The following is an 18,108-nucleotide window of genomic DNA, read 5'->3' as shown; positions in this document are numbered from 1 at the left end:
GCTGGAAGCTCAAAATGAGGATGCCAGCAGGGTTGGTTTCTGGTGAGGACTCTCCTCCTGGCTTGCAAATAGCTGCCTTCTCACTATGTCCTCACATGACCTTTCCCCAGTGCAGAAAGAGAGAGCACTCTGGTATCTCTTCCTTTTCTTATATGGACACCAACCATATTGGATCAGGGCCCTACACTTTTGACCCCATTTATCCCCTTATAGGCTCTATGTTCAAATATACTTGCATTGGGGGTTAGAGCTGCCTCATACAAATGGTATGGGGACAACTTCATCCATAGCAATTTGATACCAAGCTTTAAGCACTGCCTTATGCTAAGTATCATATGGACCAGGTAGCCAGAGCTTGCCATCTAAAATCTAAAACAGTATCTTAAAAGCAAGCACAAATCTGAAAATGTAACCAAGTTTCTTAATTTTGTTTCAAAGATAAGAAACTTGTTTTACATTCCAAGTTTTTTTAACTCTCTCAGCCTAGTACATTTAAAAATAGATTTGAAACCCAGGAAATTAGCACCTTCGATTTATTCCCAGAACAGATAGCTAATAAGTAGGGAAAATTAAAATTTTTCAGCCAGCTTGCTTTCATATTTTGTAACACATACCACTTTGGCTTTGGAGTAGTTTAATTTGAATTAATCACTAGGCTCTCTTCAGAATTGGAGACGAGGTGGTATTTAAAGCAAGTTACATTGTTAGTAAAATCCGACACCTAAAATTTAGCCTGAGGCTCTCAGCCATACATAAGTTTGATACTCTGCATATATTTTTTATTAAAACTTCAGATGACGAGAATGATTTCCAAGCTCAAGGTTAAATAATTTGGGCTGGGGATGGTGGTGGTGGTGGGGTACTCATGAAAGAAGGCCCCCTAGGAGACAGACTACAGGATAGAAGAAGAATTTCTACCCATTCTATCAAGCTAAGGAATCTTCCCTGAGTTGTCTGATTAGACGCAAACAAGCATGACAAAAGAATCATCCCAGCTGTCACAGTATTTTCAACACCTGGCAACAATGTTGTGCAAATGTACAAATGACTGTGATTGTCAGTTCAGGTGTCAGTGGTGACCTGTATCTCTGTTGAGCTCAACCCTCACGTTGTCATCCCTGCCAGACTCACCTCTTCCTTGATCAGAGGAAAGACAACAAGGGGAAAGCGACTGCTACTACCCCAAAAGGTTTGCTCTCACTTGGGCTTTAGGAAATCACTTGGAATGGGGAAGACAGGTTTGGCTTGTCCTGAGGACCCATTAGAAGGTGACTTCATCCTGCCTCTGTTTCCCATGAGAGCATTTAAGGTTATCAGCAAAGCCAAGTAATCTCTTTATCAGAGGACAGCATGACACTGTCTCAAAAACAGTTAAGCATGTGACACACTTCTCTAGATCATAGACAAATGGATTTGGGAGAAAACAGTTGACCCCCAGGAAGGAGGTACAAAATGAGCATTAGTCAGCATTCAGAGGAATTTGGTGGATGTTACATAGTTTAAATTTGTGTCTGGTAATCTGCATTGCTGTTAAGGCCAATGAATACAGGATGAATTTTTTGAATAATGATGTGACCTTTTTAAAAGTGCCAACTATAATTATCACTGTAACCCTTGGATGTTAACAAAAGAAAATAACTGTGAAGCCATCACTTCAGTCCTCTCTGGATCTGTGTTCTGATTCCTAGCAGACTGCTTGCCAAACACTCTGGCCGCAGGGTCAGAGAACATTTGTCATTTCAGCTGTGGAGACCAGACAGCAGGAGTGCAATCACCCTTCCAGTGACACTGCTGCTCCAGACCACCAGTGGGCAGTCAGCCAGCTAGGCTCTTTGTACTTTCTCTTTATGCCCTGCAGTTTCACTTTAGGGGAAGCCTGTTTCTGCTGCAAATCTTTGTAAAAGATAAAGATTCCAACAGAGGGACACTTGGTGCCTCAGGTAGAAGTAGCCTGGCAGTAGGGAGTATTCAGGAGCTGCACAGAAGGATGTTTATTTCAACAGAGACCACCACAGGGGAATGGAAGCCATGGCGGACTCTAAGGCCCCTAGAGATCCTTGAGATGTTAAGGACGTTACTTACTTTATATATTTTTCCTCCTTTATCCCATTCACTCATTCATTCAGTAGATTCTTTTCTAGGTTCTGGAACCATGCATGCTGTTTAAGGAACCAGTGAAGAGATACCTGCCTCCATGAAGCTTTAAGTATAATGGTGGAAGTGATAGAATAAACAAGGCTTTTTCAACTTTTACACTATTGACATTTTGCTCCAGATAATTAATGGGAGGGAAGGAGAACCGTCCTGTGCACTGTAGGATATATATATAACAACATCCCAGGTCTTTACCCACTAGATGCTGGTAGCAACCCCCGTTTCCCAGGTGTGACAACTAAAAATACCTCCAGGCTTTGCCAGATGTTCCCCAGGGTGAGAATAGGTCAAAATTGCCCTGGGTTGAGCTAGGCTGTAATACAGAGAAACTAACAAACAGAATGTGTGTGTCTGTGTGTGTATCTGTAACTTATAACAAGTATCACTAGGGAAAAAAGAAAATAGGTGAGAGAGAGTCAGAGAATGGAACTAATACACATTAGGTGGTTAGAAATAATCTCTTTAAGGGGATGATATTTAAAAGGAGGCCTAAGGGAAGATAACTGAATATAGGTGTGTTCCAGAACAAAGAAAGAACAGTACACAGGCCCTGAAGGAGGACAGAGTTTGATCCACTCAGGACAGTAATGCAGGCCTATGTAAGTGGCGGTGCTAGAGGCAGGTGAAGGTCATATCATACAGGGCCTTAGAAACTGTGATAGGGAGTGTGGATTTTATCATAAGTATTGTGGGAAGGCACTGGACAATTTCAAGCAAGAAAGATACATGACTTGATTTACATTTCCCCCGTAGTATAGAGAATATATTGGTGAGAATGGAATGGAGTGGGCATGAGTAGCCATTATTATTCTCAGTCTCTTGTGTGATGGTGCTTTGCATCTTTGCATATGTACTAAGAACCCTTAGGGGAACACAAAAAGTAAAGGAATAAAGAATAATGTTGAAGAGCCCCATCAATATGGGGAAATTAATGTGCAGCAAAATCTAACCTTAAATACCATTATTTAAAAGGAAATGCTGATGACACAAAATCAAAGTGGCAAAGTGATAAGAGCCATCTGAATATTGCTTTGGGGCTGTTTTCCAATCTGTAAAATGAAGATCAAAATAGAATGTATTACACATGGATTAATGAAGACAGAAAATTGAGTGAAGCCTTATTGTAATGATGGGAGCAAATCCCTAAAAAGGTAGTTATGAATATAGTTATTTTAATTGTTCTTATCCACAACAATAGCATAAACTTCTTACATATAAATATCACGTTTTACTTCCTATATGTCTTCCTGAGCACTGTCATCCTACAATCTATTTCCCAGCTGCATTTTGCAATGAAAATTTGCATTTAATTATTTTAAACATTAAAAAAAGATTTCAGTGCATCTTTAAAAAGTAGTCATAAAACAAAGAATCCCTTCAATGGAATAATTTTACTTCTTAATATAATGTATAGTGTTGATAGCCAGTTTTAAAGAACCATAAAAGAAAACATGATTGTATTTTTGATAGAAACAGAATCTAAATGAAATGTGTCCGAAGCAGTCATTGATCCATAAATGTGGATTGATGCTTACTATGAAGAAGGTACATATTTGGTGCTGGGATGTAATGGGTATAAAACTCTAAAAATGGCCTGGGCCAGTGCAAGGGTAGAGGAGACATACATTCTTACAATCATCACAGGACGAAAACATGAATTTGTGGCCAGGTGCTGCCAAGCATTACTGAGGACATTTTGCTAATAATGGTAGGCACTCTTAAGGCACTTACCATGTGCCAGGAACTAGTCATGATACTAACTCATTCCACGCTCATAATGAGGTAGGTATTATTATCCTCACTTTATAGTGATGAAACTGAGGAACTAGAGAAGTTTAGTAACTTGTCCCAAAACACATAGCTGGCAAGTGATGGAGCCAGAGTTTGAAATTAGGAACTTTTTTTTTTTTACCAGAGTCTGGACCTTAACCATTAACATACACTGCTGCAAAAGAGGAAAATAGGAACGAGACGAACAAACTGGGACTGTAAGAAGCCCAGTGGGGTTGGTGTGCATAGCAGGGTATGTGTGGACAAGCAGGAGTATTTAGGAGGAGGGAGGAATTAAACTGGAATTAGGGTAGCCCTAAATACTGAAGCCCTTCTATCCTCCACTACTCCTGCAGCTTCTAATTCCAAGCCAAACTGGTTCCATTTTGTCTGCTATGAACAACAGCCTATTAGAAGATAATAACAAAAATTTCCAAAGTGATCATTGATGTTCCTTCCCCGCAATGCATTACTGTTAATTTCTTTGTATGTAATGTCTGATTTGTCAACAAGATCCGTTCAAGCTGATCTTTTACTTTTTTTCTTGTTTGGTTACTTCTCATTTTCATTAACTTAATTACATCCCAACAAATAGGGATTTTTCTTAATTAGCTGCATTCTAATCCTTGACCTTGGGGTGTACAAATAACAACAGACATTGTTCAGCAGTTTAAGCGGAAATATCCCAATTTATCTTGTGTGTTATGCTTGCCTTTTGTTCACAAGATGCTTCTATTAATTTAGTATTCAAAAAGCATTGTAGATCTCTTTTCATCTGGAATCAAATCTTATATGTGGAAATTCTAACATTGTGCTTAGCACATGGTATTTCCCCCAAATGTCCATTTCCTGCTTCCCTTCTTTCCATGCTCAGAATTATGCTTGGATGACTTGCCTGATAAAGTAATTCAAAAGTGAGTTTGAACTCAGAACACTGTAACTAATATTATCCTAGTAAAGTTAGCTAAAGCAAGTAGTTTGCCAAAACTCCTCATCTATTTACCCTGACCAACTGCTTGTTGATCAACTAAATTGTCACATATCATCTCATTCTTTTCTAACTCAATTAGGAGCCTATTTCTTGAACAAACAGCAACAAAAACATTGACAAGTGTTTTTCCCATTGCAAACTGAAAGCATATACCATTAAACACATTGTCAAATTTCCACTAAGGGTTGAATGATGGAAATCCAACTTTGCACTTTTTCCCCCCCAAAAAAATTAAAAAGGCTGGGCTCCGTAGCTCACACCTGTAACCCCAGCACTTTGGGAGGCCGAGGCAGGTGGATCACGAGATCAAGGAGATCAGGAGATCGAGACCATCCTGGCTAACACGGTGAAACCCCATCTGTACGAAAAATACAAAAAATTAGCCGGGTGTGGCGGCGTGCGCCTGTAGTCCGAGCTACTCGGGAGGCTGAGGCAGGAGAATGGCATGAACCCAGGAGGCGGAGCTTGCAGTGAGCCAAGATCGTGCCACTGCACTCCAGCCTGGGCGACAGAGCAAGACTCCATCTCAAAAAAAAAAGAAAAGAAAAGAAAAAGAAAAAAGAAATCTGCAGATCTTTTAAGGCTATGGTACTTTGTCCAGATTTTGAATATTTTACCCACAAAAGCCAATAGAAGATATAAAGGCTTTCTCAAAGATCATCAAATAATGATACCAAAAACCTATTCTTACATATGGACAGGTGGTGTTAACCACAGGGGTACATAGATCAGCACTGCCCAATAGAATTTTCTGTAATGAAGGAAATGTTCTCTGAATTGCCTCATGTAGCAGCCATAGCCTCATGTAGGTATTGAGCACTTGAAGTGAGATTGGTGGGGCTGAAGAATGAGGTACTTAATTTTAATCAATTTAAACTTAAACAGCAACATGTGGCTAATGGCTGCCATCTGGAACAGCACAGCTATAAATAGTTTCCTGGAATAAAAGTAAGAGGAAGAAACGAGGAACTTCTAACTTTAAGGCAATAACTACCAGAGAGTAGATGGGACTTTGAAAAATCTCAAAAAGTGGGTTTGGAAGATGAACGTGGATTAAATCTCTCCTATGACTAAAGAACACTTAGGCTGAAGTCAAGCAGAACTTGAGGGATGTTCAACACTGTGTCCATTTCACTAAGAACTTTGAAGCATGGAGTTGTCAAACCAACCTAACTCCTTAATAAAATGGCATCTTTAATTAACTGTTCAAGATGATGCCATCATTCTTGTTTAAGATGAAATTCACCATTTGTCCACTGAAAGCTATAGTCTGCCCTGCTGCCTTTGCATGTAGTCTCTTCAGTAGATAATTACTTCAGCCCTTGTTGGGAGTTGTTCCACTGATCTGAGGCCCGCAGTCCTCTATCGAACACTTCTCTGAGCCAAAGCCAAAGTGGCTGCAAATCTTTTTTTTAAATTTTATTTTTTAGGGACAATATCTTGCTGTGTTGCCCAGGCTAGAGTACAGTGGCACAATCATAGTTCACTGCAACCTCAAACTTGGGGACTCAAGCGATCTTCCTGCCTCACCTTCCTGAGTATCTGGGACTACAGATATATGCCACCACAAACAGCTAACTTTTTAGAATATTTTGTACAGATAGGGTCTCACTATGTTGCCCAGGCTTGTCTCAGACTCCTGGCCTCAAGTGATCCTCCTGCCTCAGCCTCCAAAAGAACTGAGGTTACAGGTGCACGCCATTGCAGCTGGCTGTTTCAAATCTTTACAAGCTAATTTACTTTGCTTCAAAAAAGCACATCTAAATTATTAATCACTTTGAAAATATGTTATATTATCAAAACTAGCCAATTTTAGAACAGAAATTTCTTTAAAATAGGTTTATGGTGAATTCTACCTAGAGGTGGTTCATTTTGATGCATGCTTATCTTTTGCCTAAACTGTGTCCATTAGGCTAACTTCTGCTCATTCTTGAAGATTTAATTTGAGCCTCAATTTCTTTGTAATGTCTTCTCTTACCCCGCTTCCCAGGTCTCAGGCTTTCCCTGAATCATTGTAAGATAATGGAGACGCAGCAATGACTGTTCTTGTTATCCTCCCCAACCAGACTAAATGAAGACAGGACCTCTGTCCTATTTATTTTCCTGAGCATCTAATGGTGCCTGGACACACACTGTCATTGTTTGAAAAATGAGTACATGTTCACTCTAAAGTTACAAGAACATTGGTTGAGAATAATTCCATGAGAACATGGTAGAAAAATTCCAAGGATCAGGTAATAAGGAGAGTTCTATTAGTCAACATCAGGAAAGTGACTTGGGAGATAGACCATGCAGGTTCCTATAAATCTTATTCAAGAATTTTTATTTTAAAAATATAATTGATCATTGGCATTCAAGACAGAAATGTTCAGATGCTTTAGAGAATCCTCTGATCACAGGCACTTTTGTAGTATGAAATTCTTCCCCATAAAGCAAGTGGGTGTAGATGCAGAGAGAACCCTAGGGTTGTAGTGTTTTGAGTGCTGGGTAAAAAGCTCAGCTCATGCCCTAACTGATCATGCCCAAAGCTCTCAGTGCCCAAGATTCAATGTTGCATGGTGGCAAAATGACAAGCCCCATCTCATGTTGCAGACCTGTCAGGGTTACTGGCAAATTATAAAAATACCAGGCATTCTGTTTACTAACATCAGTGGTTTCCATAAGATGCAATTATTTCCTCAAAAAGCATACCCTGAAATGGTCTTCCCTCTTTATTATGGAAATAGCCTTTAACTTTGTGGTCATGGCATGAGAATACTCCAGATGATTTGAGGCATGTAAATTTCTGCCCTATTTTTTAAAAGAGTGGTTGGTAGAAATGCATGGGGAGATGTTGCAATTAGGAAGAAGAAAATTTGCAGACATGTCCCCTTTATTTTTTATTTACTTATTTAATTTTAGAGACAAAGTCTCATACTGTCACCCAGGCTAGAGTGCAGTGGCACAATCATAGCTCACTATAACTTTAAATTCTTGAGGTCAAATGATCCTCCCTTGTTGGCCTCAGAAAGTGTTGGGACTTTACACATGGGCCACCATGCTCACTTTAAACAGCACCCAAACTCCTGAATGATGTGTATTAGAAGGTGGCTTGATCATATGTTTCCTTACAAAAGAATAAATCACATCAAGCCAGCCATCGAGTCAAAGGAACAAATGACGTTTTTGTTGTTGTCATTCAGGACGGATCACAATTCTGAGATGCCAGGCACAACCCTCTATTTAAAAAATCCATCAGACACGAAGTCTTCCTAAATTTCCAGAAGAAATCAATGGAAAAATAAAACTTGGTTTACAGAAATTCTCTCCAACATGGCTTTGCAGGAGCCTATTCCCTGTTAGGTAAAGAGGAGGCACACCTGTTTGAAACATGACTTGGAGTCATTTTACACAAACACACCTACCTGGGGACATGCTCATGGCAGACCACTGGCTGTAGTGACAGGTTGGTCAACCTGAACAGTGGTGTTGCCCTGTCACTGAGTCATGTGAACTTGATGCAAGAATGACAGCAACAGCTAGTGCAATATTAGCAGTGAAATGCAAAGACACAGACTGGCAGGCTGTGTTTCTGAGCAGCCTCTCCCACAGGAGCCTCTTCGGCATTCTTTAGTCACAGGCGGCAGTCACAGAATCTGATCTGACAATTATGACATCGATCGCAGCAGACTCAGTAAGCTGTGTTTGCCCGCAACAGGAACAGTAGTGTCCAGGTACTGAGTATTACCTTGAGAAAAGTTATATAATTTCTATAATTTCTCTCTGGCATATCCAAGAGAATTGAGACACCAGATAAGAATCCAGGAGAAAGAAAATCTTCCCGGGTTATGAGTTCAACAACTATCTACTTCTTCTTCATTTATTTCCAAACTTCCTTTAATAGGCCCACAGTGTTTGAGGGGAGGGTAAGGTCAAGTTCCAGAATCATAAATTAATCTTTGCAAAGATTAATCTGTCTTTGAAATGTACTGGGAATGCATCCAATGATGAAAGTAGAAGCTCCATAACATACAAGGACTGCATCATTATAAAACAGAATACCCACTATTCAATTTTACTCAGTAATTCACAGTTTGCAATGCATTTTGACATCAATTAATTTACTTGATACTCAAAATAACTCTCTAAGGAAGACATCAGTATCCCCCTTTTATGAAAGAGGAAGCTAAATCATTGACTGTAAAAGATTGCTCAAGATCCAGTTTGATGATAATAAAAGTGGGATGCCCACTAAGGTCTCCACATTCCTACTGTCAGTCACACCCACTCACCCTAATGCAACAAAGCCTTCCTGTAAGATCACCTCCTTTCTTTCTAAATGAAAAATGGATCTAGTGTTTGGATATGTCCATATTTTTTCTGAAATTGGCATGCTGTTGCCATGAGTTTGGGCTGTTGCCATAATCCAAATGGAAGGCCATTTAAGGGTATGCTCTTAGAAGAAACATTTGCATTGCCCTGAAGAGTTTGAAAGATGGTCATAATATCAACAGGGATCATAGCACAAGGAAGACAATGTGGAAAAAAGACACCACTATTGTGTGCTCCCCGCATTAGTTGTATCTAAAGGCTCAGTCAAGGATTGGAAGTCAAGAGAAATCAAGGGGAAGAGAGAGCTGGTGATTTCACAGAATCTCCCAAAAGCTTTCGGTCTGAGCTTCTCAGCTTTGCCAGCTGTTGAATATGTGTCCAAAATGTGCTTGTCTTCCCAGGTTTTCCTCTAATTTGGGATGTCCAACACCCTCTCATAGACCTGTTATTATTTTCCATTGTATTTCTTAATTTGCTTGACCCCTTCTTGACAGCCAAACTTAAAACCTTCCACCTCTGTCTCCCTCACCTCCAACATCCAGACAACTCGAAAACAATCCTACATGATGTGTATTAAATGTGTTACATCTCCCCATTTGTCCACTATCATTCAATATGTCCAGCACCAATTTTGCTTCTTTAGAAACTCCAGCACCTCTCTAGAGTTTAATATATTTCTGTCACTCCCCTCTCTCTCTGTGAGTATCTGTGGACACAGTGTGGCCAGACCCATCTTGCCCAAGCACAGCCGCAACCACACTTCTCCCTTACCCAAAAACATTTACTGGCTCCCATTTACCTCATGATCTAAGTATAATTCCCCAAGCTGCCCTTCCATCTCTCCCATTAATATATTGCAAGTATTTCCTTTCACAACTGCCCTGAAAGTGCAAGGCTTGCAGAGTTATTGACCCTTCAGTGAACACTCTCTAGTTTGTTTTCTTTCTTCCCATAGATCTGTTCTTTGTTAAGTGTTATTCACTCTTCCAGGCCTATTTTAATATTATCACCTTTTTTAAGTCTTCACAACTTTCCCTAAAATTTCTCCTTCCTTTAAAATCCTACTACCTTTTTAAATTAGTGATGCTACATATGTAGCATCACTAATGAAAAATACATGTAATATATGTATGCAGTATACGTATATTTTATTTTTATATATGTCATAAAGCAATGAAATGTACAAGTCTTAAATGTGTTTGGGACACATTTTGACAAATGTGTACACTTATGTAACTGTCACCCACAACAAGATATAGATTTCCATCAATCAGAAAGTTTTTTATGTCCCTTTCTAGTCAGGACCCATCTTCGGATAACCATTATTCCAATTTGATCATCATAGATTAGTTCTGTTTGTGCTTGAACATCATATGAATGAAATCATACAGTATATACTCTTTTGTGTCTGTATAATTATACTCAATTTATTTTTTGAGATTCAGTCATGTCATATATGCAGCCCTGTACTCCTGAAATGCTTTGTTTCCATATTTTATAAGACATCCTTGCCTAACAAATGACCTCTTTTGGGCAAGGTTCCACACCAATTTATCTTCCTGTCCCCCACAATGCCCTACACAGGGTTTTACATATAGTTGGTGACCAAAGCATGGTGGGCAAATGATCAGTTTCATTCTTAGCTCACTAGATGACTTCAGCTAGAAAGATCACATGGAAGTAAGATAGCATGATCTGTGTAAAGCTACATGCTACTGGGACAGGTGTTCTATAGCAATGAGGGTTTATTGAGCATGATGTGAAGAGAAAGACAGGGCAGTATCTATGGCACTTTATATTCTGTGAGAATTAATAGCAAAGGCTCAGTGCCTTGTGTGATGAAATTCTGCATTTTGACATGCCCACATGCCTGGAATTGGTTACCATGCTCTGAATTCTGTGGATTTTATAAGCACAAATTTTAAACTAAAATGTCAAAAACTCTACTTGTTCTCCAATAATAATGGAATGTGATCCATGTTGAAAATTTAAAATCTGAATGATGCCAGTCAAGCAAATAGAAGGAAAATATATTTCATTTTCTCTTTGAGTTTGTGTGTAAAGAGAATCTAAGGAAAGTCTGAGAAATACTATTTATAGCAATAGCTATAGCCTGGTACTTTAAGCTTGTAAAGTCTTAGAACTGAGTGGCAATCTAATGGAACTTGGAGAACTATAAAAATTATGAAAATAATGTGAAGCTTTCTGGAGTGATATTATCTGCATTTCTGGGTAAAGGACAAATTGCTTTGTCTCCTAACTGAAGTCAAGACTATATAATGCAATGTCAAGACCTCTGACTTTCAACTAAGCCATGACAATGACTAACCACTACATATGTCTGCTTCTGACAGCTATTTTGTCCATTCACAAACCACTCAGTAGAGGAGTCATAATTATAGAGCAACTGTTAAAGAGTAAAGTTTTAGAGCCCCAGAAGTTTCCACTTTATCTCTCTGGTGATTATTGTTAAGATGGTTGTTGACTCAATCTAAATTGAATAAATTAATCATTAACCAATATAGTCAGTGAAAGGAAAAATTTCCCAGTGATTGTTTGCAAATGAAGCAGTAAACTCAGTTTCTTCCTACTTCTGCTAAAAACTCTGACACCAGAAATCTCTAGAACTTTTTACTTCTGGAATGTTACTTTCTGACCCTCTGCCATTGTAGTAATAAATCATCTGAAATTTAATTTCGAGACCAATTATCTGCTGGAACTAAAAGGAAAAGATAAAATAGGAATTACAGACAGAAAGAAGAACTGACGATATATTATTCAAATGTGTCCTGGGTTTAATCCAAATTCATATTATATAACAAACTAAGAAACAGGTGAAGAATAAAACCATGGAATATTTAGAAGCACTTGTGGCTGAATATTATCTAATCTTTCTATAGAGAAGGACTTTCTAGGGCAGTGGTTTTTAACCCTGGTGGCACAATAGCATCACTTTGGGAACATTTGAAAATCTTGATACCCATGTAGGACACCAAATTAATCAAATTGGGATGTCCAGAGGAGGGGAGAATGGGGAGAATCCAAGCACCAGTGGTTTTCAAAGCTCCCAGATGATTCCAATGTACAGCCAAGGCTAATAATTATTGATCTTAAAAGCAAAAGAAGAGATAATAAAGAAAATAATGCCCAATGATGTGACTACATAACAACATGAAATTATGATAAACATTACAAACAAAACAAACACAGGGACAATACTGGAAATACATATAAAAGATAAGGACTTAATGTCTAATACATAAGAAATCCTTATAAATTCTTAAGATCATATTTTCTACATTGTCGTTTTGTTTTGTTTTGGTATTTTCTATGAGCTCACACTCTGCTACCATGTTTACTTTGAAATCAAGATGGGGAAAACACTCATAAAAAAAAATCAACATATTCCACACAGTTCAGTATGTAAATACATCGTACCACCTATTTCCTACTGCCTAGCTTTTCTGCATCTAAAAGTCCTTATAAAATAAGGCTATATACCAAAACAACCACATCTAGTGAACTGTTAACAAGGAACTCAACTCAGGGCTTGCTTTTCTGACTTTAGTGTACCTAGAAATTACCTGGGAGTCTTGGTAAATGTACATTTTTGCCTAGGAATCTACATTCCTAGCAAACTTCCAGGAGCTACCAACATACCTTGTCCTGGGACTACATTTTGAGTAGCAAATACTTAGTCAACTTTCAAAACTTTAGAGAGGGGTAGAGTTTGTGTTTGCCTTTATTTTCCTAAGAATCTCAAAAAAAAAAAAAGTGGTAGAGGGAGAGGTAAGACATAATTTAGACATGCATATTGTGTACTCTCATAGACAAAATATTTTAACTATTCTCAATCTCATACAAGCAAATGAAATATTGATGGTTAAAATCTGGTGTTTTAAGTGGATTCCTGCTTTCATTGTGCATTGTCTAGAAAATGAAATACTTAAATTGCTTTTGTAAAAGACATTTGGTCGAGTAAGTCTAAATACAGTGGCCACTAGGAAAGAAATAAGGTCATAGGACTGTATTAACCATGCGAGTTCCATGCATGCTCTAAATAAAGCTGTGTTTACCAACGTCAGTTAGGTATCAAAGTACTTTTGGGGTAATCCAGGCTGACAGCTCAGTCTCACTTGAATTTAATAGTTAGAGAACTCAAGTAAACAATCATGTCTTAAGTGGCATGTTGATCCTCACAGCCAAACATAATGCAAATTGCAAGGTAGACATTCAGTAAATATATGATGAATAAATGATAAAAATCTGTTTCTCATGTATGAGAACATGAAAATAAATGAGCACATGGTATGCACTCATTTTATAGATCATGAATGGATCTATGGTCCCTAACAATTATTATCCACAAGCAGAGAACACAGAACTCTGTAAGTGCCCAAATACTTGATGATTCAATACTGAGACAGGCTAGTTTAGTAAGAGAATCAAGGAGATTCCCAAGTCTCCTGAGTCCTTAGGACAGGGCTTCTTGCAGTTTGTCACAGACTGCAAGGATTTTAATCACATCACATCCTGGGTGATTGTTCAACATGCAGATCCCTATACCCCATACTTGGGATTTCAGCATCCAATTCAAGTCATTCTCTTTGAGAGCCACTGTCAGAGACAGAAGCCTAGTACCAGAGCTCTGGCTTCAATTTCTCCTTCTGCCATTTATTGGCTGCATGATCTTAAGCATATTTCTTACGCTTTCTGAGAATTGGTTGCAACTTCAGTATCCACAAGGGCTAGGCAGGGAGCCCAATGAAAAACAAACAAACAAACAAAAAAAACAAAACAGGACACTAATGGGTGATAGGGCACAGTGGGACTCTGGAAAACTGAAGTACTCATGCCCTGCTTCAAAAGAGTCATTCCTCTAAAATAAAGGTGGCCAGGCCTTGAGAATTTTAAAGAGGAGTTGGAAATCCAGAGTTTTACATAAAAATTGAGACTTTAAAATGCTAGTCCTTTATCCACAATTTTTAAAACACTGTGCATATTGTTGTATAGGTCAGAAGCTGTCCACTGACCAACAGGTTAGGGACTCTATCTTAAATCCTCGCTTTTTATTTCTTTTAACTGTCAAATGAGGCTAATAACAGCTACCATACAGGATTGTGTGGCAGGGGTCAGAGACAATGTCAGTGAAAAGCACTTTATAAATCATCAAGCATCCAAATAAGAGGTTATTAATATCATTATCATCATTTGAATTATTGTCCCACAGTGCCTAAGTGTTTTACATGTGGAGGAGGAGAGAAAGGAGGATATTTCTTTCTAAAACCCATTTACCCATTCACAGTAGAAGCAGTATGTTCTTTCCCTTAACATGTCTTTTGTATGTGAGATATGAATAATGGTTATCTAAGGGGCTGGGCCATTCCATGGTCTTGCTTTTCTACATGTGGTCTTGAAGAGAAAATAATCAGATTGTGTATGTGTGCACCATGCGTATATATACACACACACACACACACACACCCCATATATAAAATATGTATATATTTTATATATATGTATATATAAAATATGTATATGTGTGCACCATGCGTGTATATATATATACACACACCATATATAAAATATGTATATATAAAAATATATATTTTATATATGCATATATAAAAAATATATAATATATATTTATATATAAATATATAAATATATACATATATACATGGTGCATGTGTGCACCATGCATATATATATATACACATACACACACACCCCATATATAAAATATGTATATATTTTTATATATACATATTTTATATATGGTGTATTTTATATATGGGGGTGTGTGTGTGTATATATATATGCATGGTGCACACACATAGATACATATTTTATATATACATATATATATATTTACCTTGTCATTTATCCACAATTTTTAACACTGTGCATATTGTTGTATGTGCGTGTCTGTACATATATGTCTGTACATACATATGTACATATATATGTCTGTACATATATATGTCTTTACATATATATATGTCTGTACATATATATATGTCTGTACATATATATGTCTGTACATACATATATATGTCTGTACATACATATATATGTCTGTACATATATATATGTCTGTACATACATATATGTCTGTACATATATATGGCATGATTTAAAGTGTGTGATTAACAGGATGCCAAAAGAACACAAAAAAGAATGGAGAGGAAGTTGTGGACATGCATAAACATATTTCTACAACCACAGACCTTCTGATAATATAATTTGCAGAAATAGTTAGTTTTAACAGCACAGGCCTAATTCCTCAGTTATCTCCTGGTTGCCATTTGATGTATATTATGTTAGAGAGTAACATGATTTTTCTTTGTTCTGTCAAGTTACTTAAATAATTCAATTCCCTCCCAGATAAGTTCTTAGAATATTAAAAGATGCAGAAACTGAGGAAAAAAATGTTATTTGTTAATCTTTATTCCTCACCATGCTGAAGACTGTAACATGGTATCTCACTTCTCGGTCTTTGAAAGGGTAGTCCTGGGAATGTTAGCTGGGGAAAATAAGAATGTGAACCATTATCCTGACAAATTACCATAGAAAATTTTTTAGCCTCAATTATCTGGATTTTTCCATATAGATTTTTAAGGCCAACTTTATCTGGAAAGTTGTCCCCAAGACTTTGATAATCTACAGTCTTAGGGACAACTTTCCAGACTGTCTGGACAGTCTACATAAATTCTGCATTGACTTCACTCTCCATTTCCAGGTCAGGACCAGAGCATAGAGTCCTCTGCTTGGTCCTAGTGGAGCCTCCCTTCCCATCAGCCTCCTGTCTGGTTCTCCACTGAGACTCACAGACTGCCCTTGAAGCTTCATTGACCAGGAACATCTTTCCGCAGATGCCCTTTCAGCTTGTGTGTTGAGCATGCAAACAGGAAATAGAAAAGAACTAGGTTTCACATCCCTACCCAAAAGCTCTGGCTGTCCTGCCCATTTTCCCCAAAATGAGCCTTGCCTACCACTAGACAGGAGGAATAACTGAGACCTTGCCTCAGAAACCACTAATTACTTCCCTGTACGTCACATTTTCCTAAACTGAGGTAGATGGATCAAAGAGATCATGGAAAGCAAACTTCAAAGAAGCTGAATTTTCTACTGTCAATTGGCTGGGCGCAGTGGCTCACACCTGTAATCCCAGCACTTTGGGAGGCCAAGGCGGGCAGATCACAAGGTCAGGAGATTGAGACCATCCTGGCCAACATGGTGAAACCCCGTCACTACTAAAAATACAAAAATTAGCTGGGTGTGGTGGTGCGTGCCTATAATTCCAGCTACTCGGGAGGCTAAGACATGAGAATCACGTGAACCCAGAAGGCAGAGGTTGCAGTGAGCCAAGGTCGCCCCACTGCACTCCAGCCTGGGTGACAGAGCAAGACTCCATCTCAAAAAAAAAAAAAAAAAAAAGAAAGAAAGAAAAGAAAAGAAAAAAGCCTACATTCCCTATCTCCCTAGACCCACCAAACCTAATTGACAAGCTAATCTCTATGAGCCACAGAGTCATAAGACAGAAAATCTTAACTTGGCTCCTGGAGTGCAGTGTTGGAAGCAGCAGTGTGGTTCTGTGTGCTACTGGGAGAAAGTGTTGAAGATAAGCTCTTGTGGACCTGTTTATGACTGAGCTATCAGCCTTTGCATTTAGCCCCCACAGGTGGTCATCTTCCCCAGTCTGACCTCGATTTTCCTTTCCATGTCCAAAGTCTCCTGGGAGTACACTGAGACAGAATTTATCACACCCAGTCCTTGCATAAATAAGCTATTTTATTTTGTCATTACTTGGGGAGCATTTGTTTGGTTGTTTTAATCAGAAGGACTTTTTGCTAAGCCCTCATTAACAAGTTTAAAGAACTATCAGAATATTATATCTCTTCATTTCTCTTTCTCTTGGTTTTGAACTTAAATCTAACGAGCAGCTCACAATCTAATGCAAAAGAGAAGTCTTGTGTCCATGCAGGGTCCACGCACCATGGCGGTCACACTGGTTTTTTCCCTTCTTCTAATGTGTTTGCCTGGGTGGACCACAGTCAATTATTATTGTTATTATTATTATTATTATTATTATTATTTGAGATGGAGTCTCACTCTGTTGCCCAGGCTGGAGTACAGTGGCGCAATCTCGGCTCACTGCAGCCTCTGCCTCCCAGGTTCAAGCAATTATCCTGCGTCAGCCTCCTGAGTAGTTGGGATTACAGGTGCATGCCACCACACCCAGGTAATTTTTTTGTATTTTTTAGTAGAGAGGGGGGTTTCACCATGTTGGTCAGGCTGGTCTTGAACTCCTGACCTGATGATCCACCTGCCTCAGCCTCCCAAAGTGCTTGGATTACAGGCGTGAGCCGCCACGCCCGGCTGACCACAGTCAATTTTTAAGCCATCATGGTGCACTTAGTCCTGTCAGGTCCAATATTGAACTTCTTGATGGTCCTTGTTAGTGCCATGCAGTACACATAGGCCCAAAGATATGCTTGTATTTTTTTGTCACCAGCTTTTGCCTGGTTTCTCATGTCCAAAAAAAGACAGCCACAAACCTTCCTGTGCTTCATGGTGATTTTGGGGGGAAGGTTATATGTATATGTGTGCATGTATAAGAAGTTGGAGGATGGAGTTAGCATCTTTGATGATAATGAATGGTTCTGGATTGCAATTCCTCTTCAGGCCAAAAAACACTTTCCTAGTCTAAAAGAAGTAATTCCACAGCTGGGCTGTTTCATTAATCAGAATAGCATTTCCTCAGGGAGCCATGTAAAGTCTGTATTCTGGAGGTCATTCTCAGGGGCTGAGGCAGGAAAAGGGTCTGTGTCACAAGGCTGCATTACCAGGTACACTTGTAGGGGTGAACTGGGTCAAGG

The 18,108-nt window shown here is 38.7% G+C and overlaps 1 protein-coding gene and 1 long non-coding RNA gene across 6 annotated transcripts in view; one reads left to right on the top strand and one right to left on the bottom strand.

Annotated features, from left to right (window-relative positions):
• The window catches only part of LOC129058537 (uncharacterized), a 278,101-nt gene that overhangs the window by 18,561 nt on the left and 241,432 nt on the right, over positions 1-18,108 (bottom strand). The window contains exon 1 of one of the 2 annotated variants that reach the window (XR_008523702.2): positions 8,320-8,539. The exons of the other annotated variant lie outside the window; for it this stretch is intronic. This is a non-coding gene — a long non-coding RNA (uncharacterized LOC129058537). Of the gene's footprint in view, positions 1-8,319; positions 8,540-18,108 lie in introns of those variants that run through there. 2 annotated transcript variants of the gene reach the window in all.
• GRM7 (glutamate metabotropic receptor 7) overlaps positions 1-18,108 on the top strand; it is an 884,465-nt gene that overhangs the window by 771,658 nt on the left and 94,699 nt on the right.

Source organism: Pongo abelii, chromosome 2 (assembly GCF_028885655.2).
Source record: "Pongo abelii isolate AG06213 chromosome 2, NHGRI_mPonAbe1-v2.0_pri, whole genome shotgun sequence".
Taxonomy (NCBI): domain Eukaryota; kingdom Metazoa; phylum Chordata; class Mammalia; order Primates; family Hominidae; genus Pongo; species Pongo abelii.
This window is presented reverse-complemented; position numbering and strand designations above follow the sequence as displayed.